The 20,453-nt window shown below is 43.4% G+C and overlaps 1 protein-coding gene across 1 annotated transcript in view; it reads right to left on the reverse strand.

The window, feature by feature from the left end:
• The window catches only part of FNDC3B (fibronectin type III domain containing 3B), a 474,468-nt gene extending 455,340 nt beyond the window's left edge, over positions 1 to 19,128 (reverse strand). Inside the window, exon 1 of the mRNA XM_073578841.1 lies at positions 18,935 to 19,128. The gene's annotated coding sequence lies outside the window, so the exon portion shown is untranslated. The remainder of the gene's footprint in view (positions 1 to 18,934) is intronic.
• Positions 19,129 to 20,453: the final 1,325 nt, after the last annotated feature.

A 20,453-nucleotide genomic window follows, 5' to 3' on the forward strand; every position in this document is an offset into this window, starting at 1 on the left:
CGGGCATTTTCGCAAAGGATTACTGGGAACGAGAGCGTGGAGGGAAGCGGGAAGGCTGCGCGGGACGCCGGAAGTTAAGAATAACAATATTTTTTATTTTAAATTCTATTTTTTACAGGGATATGGTACCCAAAGCCCGGAGGACAGTCTCCTCTCCTCCGGACCGTGGGTACCATCCACAATTGTTCTGCTTACTTTCCGCATGGTGTGCACAGCCACATGCGGGAAGGAAGCGGAACAATGCATTCCTATGGGTGCGGGATCGCCGCGATTCCGCAAATTAATGAGCATGCTGCGTTTTTTACCGCGAAGCAATTCCGCCGAGGTAAAAACCGCAGCATTAGCACAGCATTGCGGAATCCCATAGGAATGCATGGGATGCTTATTTTTTGCGTTTTCGCGGCAAAATCGCGTGGTTAAAACCGCCGCGGAAACACGAAAAAAAAACGCCACGTCTGAACTCAGCCAAACAGTTAATTTACATACACATATCACATGACAAAAATCATCAACTAGAAAACATTACCATATGTCACAGTTTGCATGTTTATAACATGTACGAAGATTATGATGCCAAAACATTAGGTGTTTCCATTATTTTGTCCAACCCGTGTGTGTGTGTGTGTGTGTGTGTGTGTGTGTGTGTGTGTGTTATATATCGCACAGCCACAGCCCGAGCCGCAATAGACTGCATCAATTCCGCTGGACAAAGTATAGGAGTCCGCAGGAAAAACTGAATGCGTTTTACCCTGCAGTTTCTGCCAAGTGATGCAGATTTTAGTAATTGGAGATGTGATCCCCCGAAAAATAAAAAGAAATTACACTAAAACCTAAGATCAGTTTGAAAATACAAATTTCTATGTACACTACTGCACCATTAATCTTAACAGGAACACGACTCCACCTGTTTAGTGCAAAGATATTGAATAAATATTGCACTTTAATGGTCTTCTCCAGCTGGATTCATGCATCACCTAACCAGTGACCGAGTATGTCAGTTACAGCCTGACTACAGGGACCCCCTAAACAGTCACCCGTCATCTCCTTTCATCTGTCTATGTTTAGAGTAGTCAGTACAGAAGAGAATCTAAGCAAAACACACTGCTACGACATACAACGTCATACACTCTCGATTATCCATTCCTTTAACCATCATACACCAGAAGCATGCACGAGTGCCGATACCAGCACATCTACATTCATCAACAGATCCTTCAAGGCATTGGTGTATGGTGCTCTATTGTGCACTGCACCTTTACTTCTCACCTGACATGGTGGGTAGGGAGGGGTGGAGCTCATGAAAGTCCCATCTTTTCTTAGGGTATTCATAACCTTTTATTCAGGGGTGTATGACATGTGGCCTAGGGCCAAATGCAGCCTGTAATAACCTTTGTGGCCCTCAGGCATCTGGTCACAGGTCTTCAGTTTCTGGCAGCTGATCACATGTACTTTGCATGTCAAGGAGAAGCGGAGTGGTGGGTTGCACCATAAGGACAGTTAGTAATGGTGCACTGTGTAGCCATCTTTGGGACCCCCATATTTTGGCATTATCAGGGTGTCCCATAGCTGTTGAAGTGACCATGCATGATTGCTCCTATATTCATTGTGGCTCATCCGAGAAGGGGAACACTCAACCATTTCAGCATTTCGCATAAAATGGATTATCCACTGGATAATCCACTGACCCACACTGATAGGCAGAAAGTGCCTGATTGGGCACTTTTATCCCCATTACAAAATGGAGAAGTTCGGATGCCCGACCATGCTCCATACATTGCCTAGTCTATGCGGCTGCTAGAAGAAGTAGAGTGCAGCACTCAGCAGCCATGTAGAGAATGAATAGAGCAGCAGCCGAGCATGCACACTATCTTCTCCATTACAACAAGGATGAAAAAATACTTAGTCTGCCGATCGTTGAGGGTCCCAATGGTTAGACCCCCACAATCAACAAGTAGTCACCTATCCTGTAGATATGTTCCAATTTGTTTTCACCAGTCAACCCCTTAAACTGCGATGGAGAAAGCTGAATCTTTCTATATTATGAGTGGGAGAAGGGAACTTATCCTACTGATATTTGGGAGTCCTAAAAATAGACATAGAACCTATTAGATATTTATGGTGCACACTTTCAAGACGCCCTCTGAAGGTAATATTCCCCAACACTCAGGTTCTACTGCGGCCCTTGGGGTTAGATCAACCTAAAAATGGCCCTCGGATCAAAAAAGGTTGTGCACGCAGTTTTAATCATTAACATAAAAGAAGGTGTGAGGCAAAGAGTCAAGTTGCATCTCTAAATAAAACAATCATACAAAGGTCTACTACAATGTATCTTTCCTTTATATAACGTAAAGCAATTACTATAAAAAGTAATGATGGCCCAACCTTCCCCGAGTGATACAATATGAGGGAGGGCTTTACACCATGTCCACTTCTATCATATGAAGAATTAAAGCCTGCCTTATAGGTTATGTTTTAAGTAAAGATTTTCAACTTTTGACGAGATGATGTACTTGCCGGGCAGACATTAGGGGCATGTTGTAAGAAAAGGGGTATTTAAAGATGGCTATAAACAGATGATGACAAAGCTTTCCTCAATACCAGGTAACAAAGTTTTACAAGGGAGCTTGATTTTTACGGCTCACAGAGATCACAGGTTGCAGGCTGATCTGACTTGGCTCTTGTCAGCGGGTCACATAGTTTGAACATACTGAGCCATTTCCTGCCTACCATATAAAGCCATTTAACAGACTGGGATGCGGTCTTAACTCATTTGGGAAGTTAAGCTTACAATGTGTTATCAGTCCGCATTGGCAAACACTTGTAGAAAGTCAAGGGGATTAATGCCAGACATTTTATTTTTTGGTAGACATATAATCGTGGAATAGTCCTTACTGACCATTGTCACAAGTAGAGAAAATAATGTGTAAATTAAAAATGGGAAAAACGATAACATTTACATGCATCTAAATAAAATTATGTGGCCTGAATCATTTGGTTACATCACAAGAAGTACAACACTGTTGGAAAGCCAAACACCAAATCCCACATGTATCAAAAGTAATGTTATTTTACCTACAAAGGGGTGAAAAACAGCACCAATTGTTGGAAAGAGGAGAGTGTGACAAAAAATAAAGTTACAGGACCATAAAGAATACAGCTATATCATCAGTTTTCCATTTTGACAGACATGAAGTGCTCTTTAAAGGGAATCTGTCAGGTCGCCTATGCCCTCCAACATTTGTGTATTTATTGCTAAATTTTCAGCCCTTTATCCTGTTAGTCACCTGAACATACACTGAAAAAGTATTTATAAGCTCCATTTTTCTTATGCAAATTAGTCCTATGGCCAGTCGATGGTGCGTTAGTTTCTCTATAAATGCCATTTTATTGACATCTGCTTCAACAAAACTATCACTGCAAATAACTTAATAGATCAATTTTTCATAAATTTGTCAGTCAAACAGAAATCACTGCCATAAAGTTAACACTGGATAAAATTTAGACACTTTCTGTGGTACATAAAATCGTGGGAAGGGGGGAGAAAAGAGAAAAAAAATAAAGTCCCACTATTTCCTTGTGTTGAAATAATTATAATGGCAACTAACCTAGAAGGAAATAAGCAACGACTGTATGTACAGAAGGCAGCTGCAACAATATTGCTTGTTTGGAAGCCCCTAAGAAAATAGCTGAATAACATTGTTACAGAGAGAAGGATATAAACTTGTAGTTTGTATTGTTGGTTTACTCCATTTCCAATTTTGCATCATACCAAAATGTGTTATTGTGACTTCCTTAATGGGTGTACAAACTTGTCCAGCTGAAATAATGAAATGGCTTAGTGGATAAAACAATAGTACAGTTATCCATGGCCATACATTTATTCGCTCTTAGAATGGATTGAGCTTATTTACTGAGCAAAAATATAGACATGATCATCGCTCCTGACATCTAAAAAGTCAGTATAGGAAAGAAGTGACTCACATATGTGGCAAAGAAATAACATTTACATTAACTGTTGTTAACTTGAATAATAGTACACACATACAGCACAGCGGCTCAGTGGTTAGCACTGCAGCCTTGCAGCACTCAGGTCCTGGGTTCAAATCCCACCAAGGACAACATCTGCAAGGAGTTTGCATGTTCTCCCTGTGTTTGCGTTGGTTTCCTCCGTGTTCTCCTGTTTCCTCCCACACTCAATTAGACACACTGATAGGGAATTTAGATTGTGAGCCCCATTCAGGGATGATAATGTACAGTGGGAACGGAAAGCATTCAGACCCCTTTAAATTTTTCACTCTTTGTTTCATTGCAGCCATTTGGTAAATGTAAAAAAGTTCATTTTGTTTCTCATTAATGTACACTTTGCACCCCATCTTGACTGAAAAAAAGACAGGAAATTTTGCAAATTTAATAAAAAAGAAAAAACTGAAACATCACATGGTCGTAAGTATTCAGACCTTTTGCTCAGACACTCATATTTAATTCACATGCTGTCCATTTCCTTGTGATCCTCCTTGAGATGGTTCTACTCATTCATTGGAGTCCAGCTGTGTTTAATTAAACTGATACTACTTGATTTGTAAAGGCACACACCTGTCTATATAAGACCTCAGAGCTCACAATGCAGGTCAGACCAAATGAGAATCATGAGGTCAAAAGAACTGGCCAAGGAGCTCAGAGACAGAACTGTGACAAGGCACAGATCTGGCCAAGGTTACAGAAGAATTTATGCAGTACTCAAGGTTCCTAAGAGCACAGCGGCCTCCATAATCCTTAAAATGGAAGAAGTTTGGGACCACCAGAAATCTTCCTAGAACTGGCCATCCAGCCAAACTGAGCAATCGTGGGAGAAGAGCCTTAGTGAGATAGCTAAAGAAGAACCCCAAGATCACTATGGCTGAGCTCCACAGATGCAGTAGGGAGATGGGAGAAAGTTCCACAAAGTCAATTGTCACTGCAGCCCTCCATCATTAGGGCCTTTATGGCAGAGTGGCCCGAAAGAAGCCTCTCCTCAGTGGCAAACATATGAAAACCTACAGAATTTGCTAAAAACACATGAAGGACTCCCAGACTATGAGAAATAAGATTCTGTGGTCTGATGAGACAAAGATAGAACTTTTTGGTGATAATTCTAAGCGGTATGTGTGGAGAAAACCAGGCACTGCTCATCACCTGCCCAATACAATCCCAACAGTGAAACATGGTGGTGGCAGCATCATGCTATGGGGGTGTTTTTCAGCTGCAGGGAGAGGACGACTGGTTGCAATTGAAAAAAAACATAAATGTGGCAAAGTACAGAGATAACTTCTTGCAGAGTGCTCTGGACCTCAGACTTGGCTGAAGGTTCACCTTCCAACAAGACAATGACCCTAAGCACACAGCTAAAATAACAATGGAGTGGCTTCAGAACAACTCTGTGACCATTCTTGACTGGTCCAGTCAGAGCCCTGACCTAAACCCAATTGAGCATCTCAGGAGAGACCTGAAAATGGCTGTCCACCAACGTTCACCATCCAACCTGACGGAACTGGAGAGGATCTGCAAGGAAGAATGGCATAGGATCCCCAAATCCAGGTGTGAAAAAACTTGATGCATCATTCCCAAGACGACTCATGGCTGTAGTAGCTCAAAAGGGTGCTTCTACTCAATACTGAGCAAAGGGTCTGAATACTTATAATCATGTGATAGTTCAGTATTTCTTTAATAAGTTTGCAAAAATTTCTATATTTTTGTTTTTTCCAGTCGAGATGGGGTGCAGAGTGCACATTAATCAGGAAAAAAAAGAATTTTATTGAATTTACCAAATGGCTGCAATGAAACAAAAAGTGAAAAATTTAAAGGGGTCTGAATACTTTCCATACCCACTGTATAGCACTATATAAGCAATGGATAATAAATAAATACATGACTACCAGCGTCTTGCAGTCCGTATAGAGGCAAGGAACGTCTACATGACCACCCACATGCATCGCTACTGCTGCAACTCTTCCTATATTGAAATTTATCATTGGTTCTGTCACGTTTAGGGCAACAGTATTCTCTTAAAATCAGAAAAGATAAGTTTGTAACCAACCATGCATTCTTGTTGTTGCACCAAGAAGCGCAAACATTTTTTACTTACTTATATAGCGCCATTAATTCCACAACGGTTTACAGACATTATCATCACTGTCCTCATTGGAGCTCACAATCTAAATTCCCCATCGGGAGGTCTTTTAAGTGTGGGAGGAACCCAATTAAACACAGGGAGAAGATACTCCATGCAGATGTTGGCTTGGTTGGATTTGAATCCAGGACCCCAGGTCTGCAAGGCTGGAGTGCTAACCACTGAGCCACCCTCTTAATTCTTTTCCTCTTAGCTTTTCCTTTTTGCCTGAACTGTAAGGAAATACTCACACAATGATACTTTTTTTTTTTCCAGGGCATTTGCTGAGTGGGTCTGCATCCGAAAAAGTGTTAAGAAAACGCATGACTTTTCCCACTTTTTTCTATTGAAAAACCACCTTGGTGTTCAAGAATTTGAGGGTCTGTCTCAGTCTTAAAACGGCAAGCGGATAAAAGAAGTGAGCAGACCATTTTTCAGATGTTTTCCCGCTATGAAACTGCTCCATAATTTACAATTGAAGTCATTGGGAAGGTTAAACAAAGGGGGAAAAAAGGAACCCAAAGACAAGTGGTTTTCTTGAGCTTTAAGTGTTTTTACTTTAATAAAAAGAAAATTAGCAATTTATTACTTACTTAATGGAAAAAACATTAGAATAAAAAAAACCAAAAACACCCACTTCCACTCAGCACCCCAAAACAGACAAAAATATCCTAATTAAAAGGTTTACAGAAAAAGCGTAACTAAAAATATTACAAAACTGCTTGAGAATTTTATATAATGTTAAAATCATTCAGGAGCAGAAAAGAAAAGAAAAAACAACCCACACCACTTTACAACTGAAAAACTCTTTTTGACCACCTGAATAAAAGATGTGTGAACATACACTTATAGAGAAACTCAACCCATCTTGTCCCACAAAGATTATACAACCACAGAATATATAAAAAAAAAAAAAAAAAAAAAAAAAAAAAAAAAAAAGGTATATTAAAGAAGAATCAATTACGCGTTCTGATAAATGCTCGTCACCTTCTAAGAAATTCCTTTACTGCAATTTACAATTTTTAAACAGTTTAGGCTTTTTTTTTTATTTAATGGTTATTTTGGACTCTGTTGACCCACACTGTAGACTAAAGGAATTTTCCAGGATATTTCAGGGAATGTTCTAAACTAAACAACTAACCATAACTTATCTTTTCAATCTCCATGGTTCCAGTGCTACACCTCCAAGGGTCCCAGACAGTATAAGAGGTAATGATATATTCCATCACATGGTCATTGAAGCCAATCATTGACCTCAGATGTCATGAGCTATGTATGGAAATATCACAGCTGAGGACAATGACTGGATGACGGCATGTCCTCACTTCCAGTACCAACCAGGATTATGATCGTGGCAGGGTTTCAAGGTGTAAAAAAATAGCAATTTCATTAAATTGTAACATTTTTCCCTATTGCTACTTTGGAAAATCACAGAAAACACCTTTAAATCAAATTCAAAACTAATGAACATCATATTGAAAATTATTGCGCATATTTCAAATACAACCATTCTTTAGTAATACTGAAGCTTTTCATTTAATGGTTCTCTCTAGGACACAATTTGGAGCCACCGCTGTGTTATCCAGGCATTCTTGTGGTGTTCACTATGGATCTTTCACAAAGAAACCATGTTAATAATCACAAAATTCCACCACTTTCGGGATCAAAATTCATTGCTGTTTGAGCAGAAATTTTCCATAAAATCTAGAGATGCAGCATAAAAACGAGACAATAAATGTGGCCTTCAGGAAGGGAAAGTGATACAGCAGCCCACACGTGTTCATTATCTTCTTGTTGATCTAGCAGAATGAGCTCCCACACTCATCATCATCTGCTGGTTTTGGATTGTGCTCAAACCAATGACCTTATACAAAGTCAAAATATATTTTTATATTGTTAAGCACCTATTAAATGAAGGTGGACAATTTTGGACGGCAGAAAAAAAAAAATACAGGCAAACTTGGCAGTTTGCTATAAAACCTAAACTACAATTTCCTTATTGAATTATACAAAACGCAGAAGAGCGTATTTATTAATATAACGGAGCATAGTCATCTGAAAAACCTTATAGCTCAGGAGAAAAAAATTCAAAATAATGGGCACCGATTTGCTTGGCTTGTCGCAGCTACGGTACATTTGTCACTATCCAAGCATGGTAGGGTGCTAACCAGGGCTGTGAAGTCAGAGTAGTGGAGTTGGAGCCCATTTTGGTGGAGTCGGTGTCACGGAAATTTTGGAGTCTGAGGTTTGGCTTACCAACTCCACAGTCTTGGTGCTAACGGAGTGTCTTCTGTGTGCTCGAAAAAATATGTTCAAGTCCCCGCTACTGTTATGCAGTCACAACACATGCAGGGATTGCCTGTTTATAAGGCAATCTCTGCGTATGTTGCGTTTGTCTAATAACTGCGAGACATGCAGCAGCGGGGACTCGAACATATTTTTAAGCTCCCCGAAGACACTCTGTCACCACCCGAGCATGCTCCAATAATAACACCTTGTCCCAGCATGTACGCTCACCACTAATTTTTATCAGTTAGAACAATGAAGGTTCCTGTTGAATGACAAAAGTTGATAGATAAAGTATATTTCGGAATAAAACATCTTCTTAAATTGGAACGGTTGATTACTTTGTATTCGGCAATGGCATGGGAGCAGCATATGGCTCCTAGACTCCAAGTGTGTGACTCACCACCTTGTTTGACAAAATTCAAGTTTTTATGTGACTCATGAAAAGTCAAAGTGAATCTATCGTTTAATTTACTATTTCAGAGATATTAAAATGGGGTGTCTATTATCCAATGCAGCTATGAAGGGCATTGCTCACACCAGAGGACCTAGCACGTTTATACATTATATGTACTGTCCATTGATTTCAATTAGGCAGCTACAAGCAACACCAATGCAATGGGGTCCAAATATGGTGCTCATCCGGAGGATTAAACCATGATGCGTAAGGTAAGGATGGAAACTGATTCTTTAATGGGATAAAAGTGACACATTTCAATTCCAAATGTAGGGACTCTTCCTAAGGAATCAAATGTGAAACGCGTTGTAGTTTTGTCCCAATAAAGCATCAAATTCCATATACTACCTACATGATGATGGTTTAAATCTCCAGATAAACACCACACTTCGGGTTGCTCACAGTACCAAAGTTGACCATACCTTTATTATCAAAGTGGTGGCCGCTAATGGGTATCAATAAGGATAGATGATTAAACGTTATATTTTCATTAATATTAAAATACATTAGGATGCAATGAAGACTAATCTGTTTTATACGTGATTCTTTATGGCCAGCCATCCTGAAACAACTGCCCGACCAGGTGATATTTCAGCCAAACCTAAAGTATTGGGCCAGGTTTGAAAAACTAACAAATGTGTTTATTTCTTTAGAATTTCCCTCCAAAAGGGGATTATGTGGTGAGACAGCCTTGTGCCCTTTCCTGTCTTTTTTTTTTTTTTTTTTAAATACTCCCTTTAAAAAGGTTTTCCTCTTTTAGAAAAGTGGATCTCAAGTGGTCATACAGTAGAAAACCAACACATACCGATAGCGCTCACCTTCCATTGGTTCAGCACTAGCTTCCTGCTGCTGTGGTGTCTGCGACAAACATGATCACTGCAGCCGCCAATCACTGAGCCCACCGGCTTAGACGTTGCAGGCAGCATAAGTCACAGAGCTTAATGATTGGTTGCAGTGGTGATGCCTGCTGTCCACATGATGTCACTATTGCTGCTAACACACAGACACCAGAGCAGGGAGCCGGCGACAGACTATTTCTAGTAGAGGTGCAGGGGAGCGATAACTGAACTCACTGTGTACTGAGCGATGACTTACTGCCCCATGACTGACGTGAGCAGCCGAGTGAGACTAGGTCTTAATTTTCTCTTTGCACTTGCAATAAACCAGCCTAACATGATTTAAATGCTATTGAGAGCTGGGAGAATCAATTTGCAAGACTCCGGCTGACCCACCAGGTCAGCACTATGACCACTGATGGGGGCCCACAAATCTTATAGTTTGAAAAAAGACCTAGGTCCATCAAGCTCAACCTTTCTACACTAATTGGGTTTTTTGTCACTAAATTAACTATAACCTGCAATGTTATGTGCATTTAGGAAATCATTCAGCCCTTTTCAAAAAGCTGTTATGGTGTCTGCCTTTACTACCTCTTGTGATCGGCATTCCATAGTCTGACTGCGCTAACTGTAAAGAACCCTTTCCTATTTAGCTGCCGGAATCACCTTTCTTCCACCCTTAGTGAGTGTCCCCTGGTCTTTTGTATAGTCTTTGGAAGGAATAAGTCATGTGCCAGTCCTTTGTACTAATACATACATTTATACATATAAATGAGATCCCCTCTGAAGTGTCTTTTTTCTAAGCTAAACAAGCCCAACTTTTCCAACCTCTCATCATATGGGAGGCCTTCCCATCCCCTGTAATAATCCAGTTGCCCACCTTTGAATGGACTCAAATTTTTTAATGTCCTTTTTTAAATGTGGGGACCAAAACTGGATCCTATATTCTAGATGTGGCCTTACAAGTGATTTATAAAGGGGTAACAACATATTGGGATTGCAGAAATTTATCTCTTTTTATACACCCTAAAATCTTGTTTGCTTTTGCAGCTGCTGCTTGACATTGAGTACTGCTGCTCGACATTGAGTACTGCTGCTCAGCCTACTTGTAACCAGAATACCCAAGTCCTTCTCCTGTTCTGTAGTCCCAACTATGGTCCCATTTAATGTATATGCAGCAATAGGATTACTCCGGCCTCGTTGCATCACTTTACATTTATCTACATTAAACCACATTTGCCAAGTGCTTGTCCATTCAGACATTTTATCCAGATCGCTTTGCAAAATTGTAATGTAAAGGTCAGATTTTAGTATCCTACATAGTTTGATGTCGTCAGCAAAGATTGACACTTTACGCTCAATCCCATCGGCAGGGTCATTAATAAAGAGGTTAAAAAAGAATCGGTCCTAGCACAGATCCCGGTGGTCCCAACTGCTGACCCATTTAGAGAACGTACAACAATGTAGCCAATGACAGGAAACAAAGTTGTCATAAATGGTACATTATCTCCCAGCATTGTCAAGTCTTTTGATTAGCTGGGCAGCAACAATGTCATCAATGCGGATTAACAAAACACACACGAGGTCACGGCTAATCAAGAGGAATTTAATGGGCCGCTAATCTAGCGCCATTCATTCCACAGCACTTTACAGATGTTATCAACATTGTCCCCACTGAGGTTCACAATCTAAATTACCTATCAGTATGTCTTTGGAACCTGGGAGGAAACTGTAGAACCCGGAGGAAACCTACACAACTACGGGGAGAATCATACAAACCCTTGCAGATATTGTCCTTGGTGGGATTTGAACTCAGGGCCCCAGCGCTGCAAAGCTGCAGTGCTAACAACTGAGCCACCGTGCTGCCCATCAACCGGATTCCTGCAAATTTATTCTCCCATCTCTAAAAAATTAACCTCCAAATTATGACTATACCTGCTAGTAATTTGCCGTCTTTTTTGTAGGAGGCAAGTTCCCTTTAAATGACAGCTTGATGCTCTTTTCCAATAGGTGTATTGTTAGCGCTATATTAGAGTTTGCTTCAAATTCTTTAACATTTCTAAACATTTTGCATACACATTCCAATTTTTAATCCACGCAGTAAACTTCACGTGGCAACAAATTGAATTGTTTTATTCCTCTCTGTGTGGGTGTATCACACTCGGTCTCTTCATGGAAACTTTAACATTTTGATAATACACAGATGAGTTATAATCATAGAATAAGAGTCAGATGAGGACACACTGAAGATAAAAAAAAAAAGTGATGATGGATTCTTAGAATATTAATGACATAGAAGTTCTTGGCCATACAATACAGCAGAAGAGCCAGCAACAATCTAAGATTTGCTGTAATGTTAGTTACTAAACATTGCGCCTTTACATTAAAAAAGCTTGGTCTACATCCTGCGCTGTATGGAAGCATGCAAGCACTCGAACACAGCCCACCTATCAACCACGTATCCATATAATAAAACTCCCTAAGAAATGAACAACAGATGTCAGACCACCATTCCAGGCTGCAAATGTACTAGTTTCTATAAAAATTGTATTTATAACATGCCATAGATCGTTATAAAAGTCTCTCCGTGTGTAAGGTTAACGCAGCAGACCACACAACTGTGTATGAAAGCAGCAAATACGGTAAATTAATTTACAAATTAAGAGTGAAAAACTTAAGTCGAGTGGACGGCTGTTTGGGCAAGATTTCGCAGTTAATTGATGGCTTGGGGGGGGCATATTCCTAATTTAACCAAAAACACATTTAAAAAAAAAAAAAAAGTATAAACTTTTCAGAAAAGCGTGCAACCCTGGCAAGTGACGAAGTAGTTCCGAATGAGCAATCCTCCCGACTCAGCCAAAGTGTGGGAACCTCTTTGTGATAGGCTGTGCATTGATATGGAAATTGTAGCAAAAAGCGCCTACATGTTAAAAAAAAAAAACACAACAACAAGTCTAAGAATGATCCCCAGAGGCTGCTATTTTCCAACTTCATGTTTTTACTCCCAAAGCCTTAACTTAAGGTCCAGTCACACATAGCAATCTCGCTAGTGGAGATCGCTGCTGAGTCACAACTTTTGTGACAACAGCGATCTCACCAGCGAGATCGCTGTGTGTGACAGCGATCAGCGACCGGCCCCCCTGCCGGTATCGCTGATCGCTGCAAGAAACCTCTGGACATTTTTTTCGTCGCTAATCTCCCGCTGGCCAGCACGCATCACTGCGTGTGACAGGCGGGAGACCAGCGATCAGCTGTAAAATAATAAAAAAAAAATATTGTTATTCTCACCTTCCGGCGTCCCGCGCAGCATTCCCGCCTCTCTCCACGCTCCGGTCCCAGTAATCCTTTGCAAGAATGACCACGAGACTTCGCGATCCCGCGAGTACAGAAGTCATCGCGGTAATTCTAGCAAAGGATTACTGGGACCGGAGCGTGGAGAGAGGCGGGAACGCTGCGCGGGACGTCGGAAGGTGAGAATAACTTTATTTTTTATTTTAATTCTATTTTTTACATGCATCCATGGCATCAGCGCTAACGAACACAGCGATGCCGCGCGCGCTGCGTCGCTGTGCTAATCGCTGGTGAAGCTGTCTGTTTGGCAGCTCACCAGCGATAACATAGCGACTTACCAGCGATCCTGACACGTTGATATCGTTGTTGGGATCGCTGGTAAGTCGCTATGTGTGACTCCAGCTTTAGACTAAATAGTGAGAATAATCAATGCAACAAATAACAAACATAAGCTAATCTTGGTGGAATTGTGTATGTAAGGTAAAGGATCACAATGAACTGTGTATAAAGGCCCCGTCACACTAAGCGATATCGCTAGCAATATCGCTATAACGTCACTGGTTTTGTAACGCAGCAGCGATATTGCTATGTGTGATACTTACCACCGACCGGCTCCCCCGCTGGTTATCGCTGATCGCGCGAGAACGGCCTGGGCCGTTTCTCGTCAGCTTCCTGCTGTGGCGACGAGCGATGCATGGACGTCTTCATTGCCTCGTCTGACCGCCGACCGCTGCTATGTCGCTGGTGAGATCTGCCTGTTTGGCAGCTCACTAGCGACCACTTAGCGATGCACCAGCGATCCTAACCGGGTTGTATCGTTGTCAAGATGGCTGGTGCATCGCTAAGGGTGGTTTCACATTAGCGCTTTTTAAGCGCACGCACGGCCGGGGGTAGCTCCGCCCCTTGCTTGTAGCGCCGCCTCCTAGCGCACAGCGGCGCCTGCGATCGGCGCACCCTATCTTTAGCATAGGGTGCGCAGATCGTGCGCAGGCCGTGCGCTAGTTGCGCTTTGACCTGCGCTGCGCACTTTTGACGGTGCGCCGTGCGCGCCAAAATCCGAAAAGTTTGATTTTGGCGTGCTAAAGATAGGGTGCGCGGATCGCAGGCGCCGCTGTGCGCTAGGAGGCGGCGCTACAAGCAAGGGGCGGGCACGCCGGGCAGAGAGCCGGCTCGGGGGCAGAGCTACCCCCGGCCGTGCGTGCGCTTAAAAAGCGCTAATGTGAAACCAGCCTAAGTGTGACAGTACCTTTACTCAAGCATAGAAGAAAGAGTGGCCGACAGCAACTTCTGGATCCAGGAGAGGCACGTTCAAAGTCCAAAGACCCAGTTGGACATCACAAAATCCAAAATAATGAAGAGGAACAGCATCTCATCCGGGTGAAAAACATATAGACGTTTATTTCGCCATGACAAAAAAATGCCGGGTCGTATCGTTGTCAGGATCGCTGGTGCATCGCTAAGTGTGACAGTACCTTTACTCAGTCTTCACCAAACGCTTTCATTCAATTTGGTTGTCGGAGTCAGGTATAAAACGAGAAGCTGAGTCTAACAATGCGTATATTAGGCTAGGTCATCAAACTCTAAGGAGGTATGCGCCTGACAGTGGCCAGTCATCCACCATAAGAACTCCACAAAAAAATAAAACAGAAATAAAGTATACTGCACAGTATATGTTTCTTTGCCGTAGCCCTCTGTATAGGAAAGTACAGACTACTGTGCTATCCTACATCATTTCCCAGACACATACCTGTCAGACAGAGGCCTAAAGTACACACTTTGGTCCTCCATCTGGTGAATGGGGGGCTTTGTGTATGTTTCAGTATATGTCAGGAAAAGATCCTGACATGTACGGTAGAATAAGTGCACAGTAGCAGTGTGCAATTAGCCATAGATCTCATCCAGACGTCCGGTTTTCTCGATTTGATTTTTTTGATAGACCCATAGATTTGCATTGCAAATTTTGATCTGACCGTGGGATCAAAATCTGATTTTCCATAGCACTCGTTCAAGAATATCGGAAATCTGAATGAGGCCTTACACTGTTAGGCTATGTGCCCACGTTGCAGAAATGCTGCGGAATTGTCCACAGCATTTCTGCAACTCCCCGCTGCGGGTAAAACATGCGGAATTCGCCTGCGTTTTCCAGCAAAACAAGCGTTTAGCAAGCGTTTTTAGCTTGCAGAATGCTAGCGCAATTTGAAGCATCGCTTGGAAAAGTGATTGACAGGTTGGTGACACTTGACAAGTGTGACCAACTTTTTATTATTGATGCTGCCTATGCAGCATCAATAGTAAAAGATAGAATGTTAAAAATAAAAAAACAAAATAAAAAAAATATGGATATACTCACCTCCTGTCGGCTACTGATCTCCTCAGTGGCGATCCCGGTCCTCAACAGCGCTGCCGGCAAGTTCCGTTCCCAGGCGTGCTTTGCGAGAATGACCTTTGATAACATAGTGGTCGCGTGACCACTACGTCATCAGAGGACATTCTAGCAAAAGCACGCCTGGGAACGGAACTTGCCGGCAGCGCCGCTGAGGACTCCGGGGGCCGACAGAGGGCAAGTATATCCCTATTTTTTATTTTAATTCTATTTTTACAAGAATGTGATACCCAGGGCCTGGAGGACAGTCTCCTCTCCTCCAGACCCTTGGTACCATCCGCACATGAAGCACTCACTTTACGACTGGCGGACATAGCCACATGTGTAAAGTGAGCATTTCAATGCAATCCTATGGAGGCGTAATCGCCGCGATTCCGCAAAATTACTGGACATGCTACAGATTTACAGTTGTGTAAAAGTGACTTAAGTCAGTAAGTATAAGGAGAACCCAACAGTAGAGTTGAGCGATTTTGGTCGGATCGGGTTTCATGAAACAAAATTTGCTTCAGGTGCAAGCCAATGGGGAATAAAAGTCGGCATTGAGTGGACGAATGTCATCCGCTCAATGCCGACTTTTATTCCCCATTGACTTGCATTGGGGTCGAGTTTCGGACGAAACTCCAACTTTTTTTGCCCTAGTCGGACCAGTTTCATCTGAAACAAATTTTGTTTCATGAAACCCGATCCGGCCAAAGTCGCTCAACTCTACCCAACAGGTCTTTTTTGGCTCCCAAATAACCAACAGAACCGAATGGTACTGTACCTGCAATCTCAAAAAAAGGTGTCTGTCATCTGTAGTCCAATTTCAAGTCATTTCAAGAAAATGAGGTTTATTGCCTGCTTGAGTCGTATGCTTATGGTTGGATCCAGACAAGAACATGGAAACTCTGCCAAGTCAAGCTCCCCCACGCCTTATCCTCATGATTGACATCATTGACGACATTTCCTGTCTTCACTGATGCGAAGCCACAAACTGCACAGGATTTTGCTGCTGGGGATTCATTTCAGTGCAGAAAATCGGCAATGTATCGGGTCTACATGGAAGGTACCAAGTATAACGGGCCATAGATGAAAGAGAGGTTCTAGAACCTTTGCAATCTGGGCTCCGGCAGTACTAACTTCTACTTCACTAGATAAGATCTAGAACTTAAATCGGCATTGTGGCCGCCAATAATATGAGGTTTTTACTGGATCATTATAAACCATGCAATAATACATGGCCACAGCAAATAGACCACAAGGAGTCTTTTCGGAGATAGATAGATTAGATAATTCTGCGATCAGGCTAGTCATTGTGCCATAAGACCATCAAAACCAAGACAATCACTTAATGCCAATTTCTAATGGACTCATACAAAATAGAAACGAACATTAAATTATATTGGTTACATGTATAGCTTTTCAGGTGCTGTAGAACTACAAGTACTACCACATCCTTCACTGACTTACAGCCGTATAATTAGGTTGTATTTGAACTATTTATAAAACACAAGGCATGATATATTAAGGAACTCCAGACGTCTTACACAAAGACTTTAAAGAAAAGCTTAAAAAGATCAGACGAAATTAAATCTATAATTCTTGAACAGTGACATTTATAAGGAAGCACATCTAACCTTACCGGATAAGAATCACCAGCACAGCCACAGGCAGCCTCAGTCCGCGACATCAAATAGCTCGCCTGTCATCTCAAAGATCTGAGATTGTCAGCTGCATCCAAGATGAGACAGCTATGACATCCTGTGGCCATTCCTTCCTGTAGTGGGCGCATTATCTCTTCTGCTACAACTTTACCTGGATACAGATCTCCTCTGGCATCAATACCTAAGGCTATGTGCACACGGTGCAGATTTTTCCGGAAGGATTTTGCTAAATCAGCAGGTAAATCCGCAGGTCAAAAGATGGAGGAGATGGCAAACTGCAGCGGAATCCACAGAAAAGAATGACATGTCAATTCTTTCTGCGGATTTGAAACCGCAGCAAAAAACGCACGGAAAAATCAGCAGCATGTGCACAACGGTTTCAATTTTCCATAGGCTAGAATGGTACTGTACATCACCTGCAGTTCTGCTGCGGATCCGCAGGGCCAAATCCACTGCGGATCCGCAGCAGAATCCCCACCGTGTGCACATCGCCTAAAGAGTATGTGGCCGGGATCCGCACCTTAAGTCATAGGTAACAGAGCTATTAAAAACACCTATGCAATGAAAATGGTAAAAGCAGCCACACGGAAGACTTCATAACCAACGACGGCCAGAATTCTCATCCCAAACTCATTGATAGTGATAGGGCTGCGGTCACATTTCTGGGAGATTTGGGCAGCGTGACCTCCAGCGATATTAGTAATCGCCTACCAATAACACTGACGTTGTAGGACTGATGCCGTCCGGTCGCCTTTTTTGCTACATTATTTAACATGCCTGCTTTTATATTAATGTCTGACAAAGGAATTAAATATAGTCAAACCGCCTGTGACTCCTAATTGGGAATTCCACAGAACATTCCGGCAGTGAGTAATAAGATCTCCAGAAGAGATATCGGTGCGGACAAGTGGCAGCAGCAGCGACTCCTTCATTTCTCCAATGTGCCCCCTGGATCCAGACATTTCTTCTGTCTTTCCAGATAGCTGGAGGCTTCAGATTCTTTGGGTTTTTTTCCTAGGAGGAGCTCTGCCTTCACCTGAGTGACATCTGGCCAGACTGTATGCCAGACAGTCCGGGCGGCACAAGGACCTCCTTCATCTCCAGCCTCGGGACATTTCTTCGGCTCTCCTGTTTATTTTCCCACAAGTCTTCCCAGAGGTTAATGGCGACTTGTGACAGGGGAAACAGTCAGAAATGTCATCGCCGCCATTGTTCTGGCCGAAACGCAGGATACTGCCACCAACTTAAAGGCGAGAAGTGGAAAGATGGACAACCAGCAGCCGGCACAGATACTGATGGGCAAGGAGGACCCGATGAGGGCCACACCATCCGTCTAGCCATGGGCCAGCGGAGCAGACGGCCACCAGAGAATGGGGGTACCGCGCTAGGTGGCTTCCAGGTCTGTAGCGCCAGATCATGGGCATCACCCTTGTCAGCCCCCCAGACTGATGTGCCCCACACAGCTGCATCACTATCACCCACTCCACGGATCAATGCCAGGGCCAGCTCTGTGCCACATCAGGCGAGGGTCAGGGGAAAGCCCAGCCCGTCAGAGCAGAGCAGGAGGGCACCATAGGGCTCCGCAGCCGGATGGAGGAGTGCGCAGCCTGCAGCGCCGGGCGCAGAAGAGCCTCCCTGGAACGCCAGGCTAGGATGGAGGCGGCTGCTCCCGGCTCTGCCGCAGACCGTGCCCCGCAGCCCCTCCAGCTTGTGCCCGGCGCACACCGCACCGGCCCCGCAGGCATGTGCCCGGATGCCAGGCTGCAGGGACCCGGCGGAGCCACATCACAGCGGAGCACGGGAAACTTTTTATTGCCCAGCGTTACCAGCCAGGAAAGCGGCGGAGTGTGAGCGGCACAGGAGCCAGGCGGCGAGCTGCGACCGGTCCGTTACCTTATGTAGCGCTGAAATAGGGGGGAGAGGACAGCGGGTCGCCCGACGTGCGCAGCTACTCCAGTACAAATCCCGGCCAGCATGAGACCTACGGCGGCAGTGAGGGGCCTCCCAGTCCCCGGCTGCTCAAGGAGCGACCTCCACCGCAGGCCACGCCCCTGCACTGTGTGATTGGCCGGGGGACTCTGCTGCAGAAGAGGCTCTGCCCAGTCACGGCTTTGGCGGCCAGACAAGGGTTAACCCGCGGGACTCGGGTGACGGTGCAGATGTGCGAGGACGGTGCCGGGGCCGGCAGCACTGTGTATAAGGCTGTGTGCACAGCGGCATTTCTGCTTGGCTCCATGCACACAGGTGCTGCTTTCTCCCCACTTCTCCCTACACACAAGCAGAGGATGTGCGACATGTTGGGATGATGAACTCAACATTGAAGCTGTGACACCAAGAAGGAAAAGTCATGGAGTTCTGGCAATCCCATGTGAGCGATAACGGCGGGGGCCGCACAGAGCCCACCGCTGTCACCAGTGGCCCATGGGCCCGGGGCTGTTCCATAAAACCGGGGCCACAGTCCCCCCCTTCCCAGGAAAACATTTTCTGTCAAAATTTAGTGGCTCTTCTCACAAAAACACTGCATATGCTGATTTATAGGTATACAAATTGTAACATTTATTAGACCATAAAAACAAAGAAAAATTACTTTTTTCTCACAAGAAATTGTATTGTATGGTCAAACAATATAAACAATATTAAATATTCCTCAAAATCAACAGTCAAAATATATAATGTGGTATATACTGGCCGGTATTTCTTCATACAAGGTAAACATAAGGCTACATTCACCGTACCACATGTAAGTGCGAATAAGAACATGTAAACATAATATTAAACAATAATTCCACATATTTATCTCTACAGATGTATATCTGTGTGGGTGGTAGCCGAACAGGAAAAGTGCAATGAGCACAGGCAACAATTTCTTAATGGACTAAAAACTCGGATTTTTTTTGACACTGAAGATCATAAACTGCTCACAGACTTTTTTGGCGAGATTTTTTGGTGCTAAAGTCGTTGATGATTTCTGAGAGGTCTAGACTCTTCAAAAGCTCTTGTTCAATGCTCATTAAAGAGAGGTGATTGAGTCTGTCTTGTCCCATTTGACTCCTCAACTCATTTTTAATTCGTTTAAGTTTTGAAAAGGATCTCTCACCTGTGCAGGTTGAAACCATCATGCATAAATACAGCTAGCTGAGCGCTGCGGTCCCCGTGCGGGAATTGACAGCCGTACGGACCGCAGCACTTGGTTTGCTGCGGGTCTGTACAGAAAATCCGCCACGTGTGGACATGGCCTAAAAAGACGTTGCACATAAGCTGTAGGCCTACGGCCAAAACGCACAAAATCGCCCAACGTGAACCTGGCCATAGGGGAAGTGATGTGAGGACCTGAATGGGTTACGTTACATAATGCGTCCAGTGCACTGCTCTCTGGTCCGAGGCTGTTCCTAAAGTCTGGGCACCCGGCACC

The sequence above is a fragment of the Dendrobates tinctorius genome, unplaced genomic scaffold (genome assembly GCF_039654945.1).
Source record: "Dendrobates tinctorius isolate UK_male_01 unplaced genomic scaffold, ASM3965494v1 ptg000060l, whole genome shotgun sequence".
In the NCBI taxonomy this organism is placed as follows: domain Eukaryota; kingdom Metazoa; phylum Chordata; class Amphibia; order Anura; family Dendrobatidae; genus Dendrobates; species Dendrobates tinctorius.